Source organism: Dunckerocampus dactyliophorus, chromosome 10 (assembly GCF_027744805.1).
Source record: "Dunckerocampus dactyliophorus isolate RoL2022-P2 chromosome 10, RoL_Ddac_1.1, whole genome shotgun sequence".
NCBI classification, from domain to species: domain Eukaryota; kingdom Metazoa; phylum Chordata; class Actinopteri; order Syngnathiformes; family Syngnathidae; genus Dunckerocampus; species Dunckerocampus dactyliophorus.
The window spans coordinates 19,626,110-19,633,235 of NC_072828.1; the positions used below are offsets into that span (position 1 = coordinate 19,626,110).

Below are 7,126 nucleotides of genomic sequence, written 5' to 3' on the forward strand. Positions count from 1 at the left end.
CTTAAGCTGCTTGTTCTTTTGGAATAAATGTCACAAAAAAGCTAAAACCTAATAATTGGTTGGACCACCCTTAACAGCAACAACTGCAATCCAGCGTTTGCGATAACTTGCAATGAGGAATTATGACGCGCTCATCTTTGCGGAATTGTTGTAATTCAGCCACATTGGAGGATTTTCCAGCATGAACCGCATATTTAAGGTCATGCCACAGCCTGTCAATAGGATTCAGATCAGGACTTTAACTAGGCCACTCCAGACATTCTCCTTCAGGGTTTTTTGGTAGACAGCAGAATTCATGGTTCCATTTATCACAGCAAGTCTTCCAGGTACTGAAGCAGCAAAACAGCCCCAGACCAATCACACTACCACCACTATATTTTACTGTTAGTATGACGTTCTTTTCCTGAAATGCGACATTACTGTTACGACAGATGTAATGGGACACACACACCTTCAGCTGTTGTCAACTTTTGTCTCGTCAGACGACCTTTTCCCAAAGGTCTTGGGGATCATCAAGATGTTTTCTAACAAAATTGAGACGCGCCCTAATGTTCTTTTTGTTCAGCAGTGGTTTTCGTCTTGGTACTCTGCCGTGAAGGCAGTTTTTGCTGCGTGTCTTTGTTATGGTGGAGTCATGAACACTGACCTGAAAGGGATAGCTCGGATTTTTTGACATGAAGTTGTATGACATCCCCATCTGCGCTCTTGGGGTCATATTGGTTGGCCGGTCACTCCTGGGAAGGTTCACCACTGTTCCATATTTTTGCCATTTGTGGATAATGGCTCTCACTGTGGTTCGCTGGAGTGCCAAAGCTTCAGAAATGGCTTTATAACCTTTACCAGACTGATGGGAGGGGGGCCAATCACTGTTTCACAAAGGGGCCATGTAGGTTAGGTTTTTTTCTCCCTTAATAATAAAAAGGTTAATTTAAAAACTGTATTTTGTATTTAGTTGTAATATTAATATTAATATTTTAATTTGTTTGATGATATGAAACATTTCAGTGTGAAAAACATGCAAAACAATAAGAAATCAGGAAGGGGGCAAACACTTTTTCACACCACTATATGTGATAAACAATGCTGGAAAAGTGCAGCTCCAACTTTTTTAGTTTTACGCCCTGATTTTTTTAAGGAAGTAAGTTTTCTTTTTGCCCTCCTGTCTGTCCGTCTCTTCTTTCTCTCAAAATGATAATTTAAAGCATCGCAGATTTGGCACTTGTAGCGGGTCTCGTAGAAAAATTAATTAATGCGTACTCCAAGTGCTATCAGAATTATACATTTGGAGCGGGCGCAGATACAGAGAAAGAGAGTGAGAGAGATGTGAGGACGGTCTGGTCTCATTAAGAGAACAGGCAGAGTGGAATTAGTCTGAATATAATGACAGGCCACACTATCTCATGTAAAAACAGCCCTGTTTTCCTCTCTCATTCATTGGCACTAGTAATTAGTTTTGGCCTGAAAACTGTCACCCTTTACTCAAGCAAAGGCAGATGTGATTCGAGGTGCAATTTAATCTTGCTTTAATGAAGAACTAATGGACGCATTGCAAATTACTTTTTTTCCCCTTTCTACCCTGTGTGCGATTGAACAGGGGCTTGGGAAAAAAAATCCATTTCCTGCTTTTGAAAAGATCAAGAGTATCTTTGATAATGGTAAGAGCGTCACCGGCAGCTTCATTGCATTGAGCCAAAAAGCTCTTTTAGCCGAATCACACAATTCATTGGAGAGGAGGCCACAATTAGTGACAAAGCCGAGAGAGCGCTGCAGGGCCCAGGCAAGCAGAAAGCCTCTTGGTGCTCCAGGCACCTTGTTAGAAACAAGCCCTGGAGGTGTCATACAGGAACAATAAGACCTGATAAATTACCCTGTGAAAAAAAAGATGTACTACTAATTTTCAATTACACCTATAATGCATTCCCAATTGGAGAGTGAAATTGAACATGCGTGGAGGAGAACAAACAGAGTCGTGGGCTCAATGCACTTATGATATGCATGGTGTATTAGCAGCAAATGATGGTGTTTATTCTAGCATGGCACAGGTGATTTTACTCCACAAAGAAAGAGGGAATGAATATTGGTAATAGATAATGTTTCATTATTATTATTTGTCATTTTCACAGATTTGTACCCACAGCCCCAAATCTAATTTGGCCTATTTTACAAATTGATGTGGTGAGTTGTAAAGAGAACATTTGTGAAGAACAGATGAGGAGGAGGAAGAAGCAGCAAGATGTTGATGACTGTAAACGTGTGTGTGTGTGTGTGTGTGTGTGGCATAAATGCCTGTTTGCTGCTTTAAGCCACTTGAAGGACACTCTGTTTCAAAGTTGCATCACTAACGGATGATGTTGTAGAGAATGCAGTATATCAAAGCCAAATAATAGTCCTTGAAATGGGTTAGGGAATGAGGAAATGGATGAGAAGTGAGGAGGGTCAGACATGTGGAACATGTGTGTGTGTGTGTGTGTGTGTATTTGACTACAGGAGGAGCAATGCAGCAAGCCTAATGGGAGTGAGCTTAACTTCACACAGCCTCACCACATATCTGATTACTGGGACCAGTAATTTTCTCTCCTCAATAAGGAAGAAATTGGATAGGATGAATGAAATTTGGCTGTCATATTGCAATGATGGTGCAGCAGGGAGATTATGTGTTTCACATAATCGTTCATCATTTTTCAACCAGTGTTCAGGCTTAGCATAATGGAATTGGTAAACTGGTTTAAATCTGAACGTGAGGGCCGACTATCAAGCAGACCGTGAGGGTCTGGAGTAATGTCTTCGGTCCAAGTGGAATATTTTCACTATGGGACTGAACACATGCACACACTTTCACACAAATGCACACACTACACACTAACCCACCTCATTTCAAACCAGCTGTCCATTCTGTCTCATCAGAGTGAAAATACATACAAATAGGGCTCTTAACATTATGTTTTCACAATAATAATTCAATATTTATGCTGATGTGATGCTTTATTTACCACATATGTGCAATGTTTATTGAATTACATTTCACCTGCACTACAATAATAGACTCTCATACATCCTTTTCATAACACATCTATTAAAATGGCTTAAATCAAGCAAAAATTGCACCAATACATTTACAATTATAATTTCTCGTCACTCTGTGCTTTGAATTTTGGGGCTTCACTCTATCATAGTTTGGAAAAAATATATGAATTAATGACTCATGCTCTTGTTTGGTTGAATACGGCCTATTGTTTTTAATACAGCCTATTATTAATCAAAAATTAGCAAACTTTATGATTTTTTTGTGTCAAAATTAAGTTTTTTTTAAGTACGAAAATAGCTAAATGAACTAAAAATACAAATATAAGGCATTCAGAAGATGCATGCAAAGACGTGATGATATGTAGTATTCTACACTGGTCGCCAGGTGTCAGTAATGTGACTGTCATGTTCAGTGAAACACTCAAGCACCAGACTTGATCGCCAGAACAGCATGATTTTATTGCAGGTTCGAATTATTTCACAACAGCCACAGCAAAATTTGAACACAGGCTACTGTTGCGGCTGTAACCCAGGCCAAGCTAAAATTCTAACAAATTGTTCAATGAATCATTTTAGTGCAAAATAAGGCAGCACTTGTACCATCACACCACCAAGGACTGGCAGGTTCGCAGGCAAATTGCGCCATTTTATTTTCTTATTCTTGATCATTATGGCAACAAGCGCGTATCAGATTACTTGTCTTTTTTTTTCTTTCCTGCCTCGGGCTGACTTGGTGCTCTATGACTCACGGCAGCAATGGGCATCCTTGTGCATTTGCCCAGAATGCACCCCCTTGTGCAAAATGGGACCCCCCGTGGATCATGGGGCAAAGCGCGTGTTCTGCATTTAGGGAGGGGAGGCTCTGCGTATACCCTCACATCTCTGTGGTTCTCTGTGTGATGCGCAGCAAAATATACAGCAGATTGTTTTGGGGAGTTTATAATTAGTATAATGAAAAACTACGGCTGTTGCATGTACTATATGTGCTGCACACATGTACTCTATGTGGCAGGTGAGTATAAGTGCACTTTAACATACAATTTGCACTTTATATAACATGTATTTATGGTATGTTTATGTTCGTTTGCAGTGTCCCTGTCACGTCAGTCACTTGCTTGGTGTGATATAGGGATAATCATGTATTTAACCTTTTCGAAACTTCCATCTGATAAACAATAAACCATGTTCAGCATACTTACATACAGTATAGACATGCACAACTATTGGCCACTAGGTGTCACAGTGGGTGTTTATAAGTGTTCAGCTTGCCTTCACCTTGATCACTACAGTAGACTACTCTAATAAAGCCTTAGCCATGGCCCTTGTCATTATACTTTTAAACATACAGCACAACCGAAATATAAACACTCCATAATACAGAAGAAGATGCTGCTGTTTTTGACATTCTTCCGAAGTTCAATCTTTAGTAAATTACTGTACATTGAATATTTATATTTATTCAAAATGTTTTGAAGGGAGAAAGCTGTGCTGATTTCCATGACCTCCAGACTTCAGTCACTGCAAATGTTTTTCATCCAAATAATGGGAAGCTACTGTTACATTTACAATTATTTCACTCGGTCCAAATATTGGCGAGCTTCTGGAAATTGAGGTTCTTTCCTTCCATCAGAAGATTGTAGATTGTTTTTTGTTGTTGATGTTGTTTTCACCAATGTGGTGTGGATAAAGACAAAGACAAATCTGTCCAAATACCTCTGGACCTAAATGTATTAATTGTTCAACACATTATTGTAATTATTTTTGCAAAGCATTGCGCTGCATTTTAAAGTATCAATAGTTATACAATACCAAATAGGAAACATCATTAAACACATTAATAAAGTTAAGCACTTGTTTGTGCAACAGGACAAGTACAGAATCTAAAACTTGCCCAGGTTGCTTGACAGGACAAGTCAATAATAATGATAACAATATTTATACAATACGTGATCCAGAATATTTCAATATGCAAAAAATAAATAAGTCAATTGTGCAAATAAATATGAAGTGGAATAACTACACCAAAGTGCCAGAAGTGGGAGAAAGTCAGTTCAAGTCAGTCTCAAGTCTTTAATCACAAATCGTGAGTCAAGTTTCTAGTAAAAATGTGCAAGTCCAAGTTAAGTCTCAAGTCAGGATTAGAAATGTTGGCGTTCCTACAAGTCATAAGGACTGATAAATGTATACCAAATAAAATGCCATTTTAACAATGGAACAATCTATTACATTTGACAAATACAATGAATGCATTTTGATTTTTTTTTCAGGAAAAGAGTGCTGACATAGAATTCAGGATGTAGTCAGTGCAGATGAATTAACTTCTGAAGATGTTCAAGATACTGTATATATTCATTTTACTTAATTAACTCTGTGCGTACATGTACATGTGAATAACTTTCTACCGCTCTGAAATGTAAGACACATCCTTGTTTGTTCTTAAACCTGATTGGACATTAATAGACGCATTTAATGTGGTAGATTCTGTGGGAAAATATGTTGTCTTGTTGGAAATGGTCACATTAGTTGAATATTTTGAATGGGGACACATTTTACTCAACGCACTCACTGAAAATCTCAAGTATTTTCAAGTCATCAGACTAAAGTGTGAGTCAAGTCCAGAGCCTATGTCTCTATGTCTCCGAGTCTCTATGTCAAAGTCCAAGTCGAATTGCAAGTCTTTGATGATATTGTCAAATCGAGACCAAAGTAATCAAAATTGTGTTTTTGATCTCGGTTAGGCCAAAGATTTCAAGTCCAAAAGAAGAATTCTGTGTCCATGTGTCATCAAAATGTTATCGAGATACAGTGCTGTGCTGTAAAAAAAACATTTACAACATTGGTAATCATGAGCTGCTGGCTTTGTAAGAATGGAGGAACTGGCTGGAGGACTTTGCACACCCTTTCATCATACGGGCCGACCACATGAGACTTATACCTCTGTACCGGTGCTGATGTAAACGGTAGTAACCAGACCAAAAAGTAATGTATATATGAGTTTTAGTTACTGACGAATCAACTGTTATGACGGTGTTAATCTTGACATTAGTTTTTCACCTGCACAGATGACGGTAAGCCGAGACACTCAAAAATGTGGTTGACTTCTTATAGCCTGAATATTTTTCTTGTGATTTTAACAATGTATAAATGAGTCAGGTCAAAGTGTAAGCAAGTTGTTCTTATTGTATAGCTACAGTACATATAAGTAAATTGATCTATAGTTTTCAATTTCACTAGACTTCCCATTGCCCTGTCCAGGGTGTACCCTGACTCTCTCCCTGCTGAGGTAGACTCCAGCATACCCCCATGACCCTCGTGAGGATAAGCAGCATAGAAGATGGATGGATGGACTATACTTCCCATATCCCAACACATGCTTGCTAAACTGGGATAAACCTACAGTATGTAAGCTGTATAGAAAATGGATGGATGGGTGGATATTACTATTACCCAGACAGTTAATTGTATTTTCTATATATGTAAATATTATCATTCAAATTCATCCAAGACAACCTGAACTCCCCATGCATGCATGCTTCTACCTTAGAACTTGGATCTGAACCATGCCCTTAGACTAGAGCTGTCCTATTTGGTCAAGGGCATGAACTGAGCTTTCACATTATTTTTTTAGTCTTTATATTGATTTCTTTTATAAAAGGTGAAGGGTATCATATATAACTGGCAAGGAGTGAGCATAGTAAAGTCATTCTATGACTCGTTTATGTTACGCTACATGTGTTTGTGTCGGTGTGTGTCCAAATTGTATTGTACTGCGATAATAATGTCATAATTCCACTTACCATTTATGTCCAATACAAGGCATGCATCTTCAAATTACATTTTTTTTCTGGTAAAAGTTCTGGAAAAAGAATCCAAGTTGTCTTTCCAACTAAAATTTAACCTGGAGGTGCATGACTTGCTTTTCATTGGACTCCACAATTATGTGACATTGCGCATTATTCCTGTTTGTACAGAGACACAATTATGTTTATGCTGACACAAAAATGAGCCATCCTTTTTTTTTTTTTTTTGCAGCACGTGACTTTGACAACTTGACTTGTGCTTGTTTTTTGCAGCAATTGGCACAATATGCGCAATCCTTTTT

At 38.3% G+C, this 7,126-nt stretch overlaps 1 protein-coding gene across 1 annotated transcript in view; it reads left to right on the forward strand.

The window, feature by feature from the left end:
• The window catches only part of ttc14 (tetratricopeptide repeat domain 14), a 37,575-nt gene extending 31,301 nt beyond the window's left edge, over window positions 1-6,274 (forward strand). The window contains exon 11 of the transcript XR_008572758.1: window positions 6,259-6,274. The gene's annotated coding sequence lies outside the window, so the exon portion shown is untranslated. The remainder of the gene's footprint in view (window positions 1-6,258) is intronic.
• Window positions 6,275-7,126: the final 852 nt, after the last annotated feature.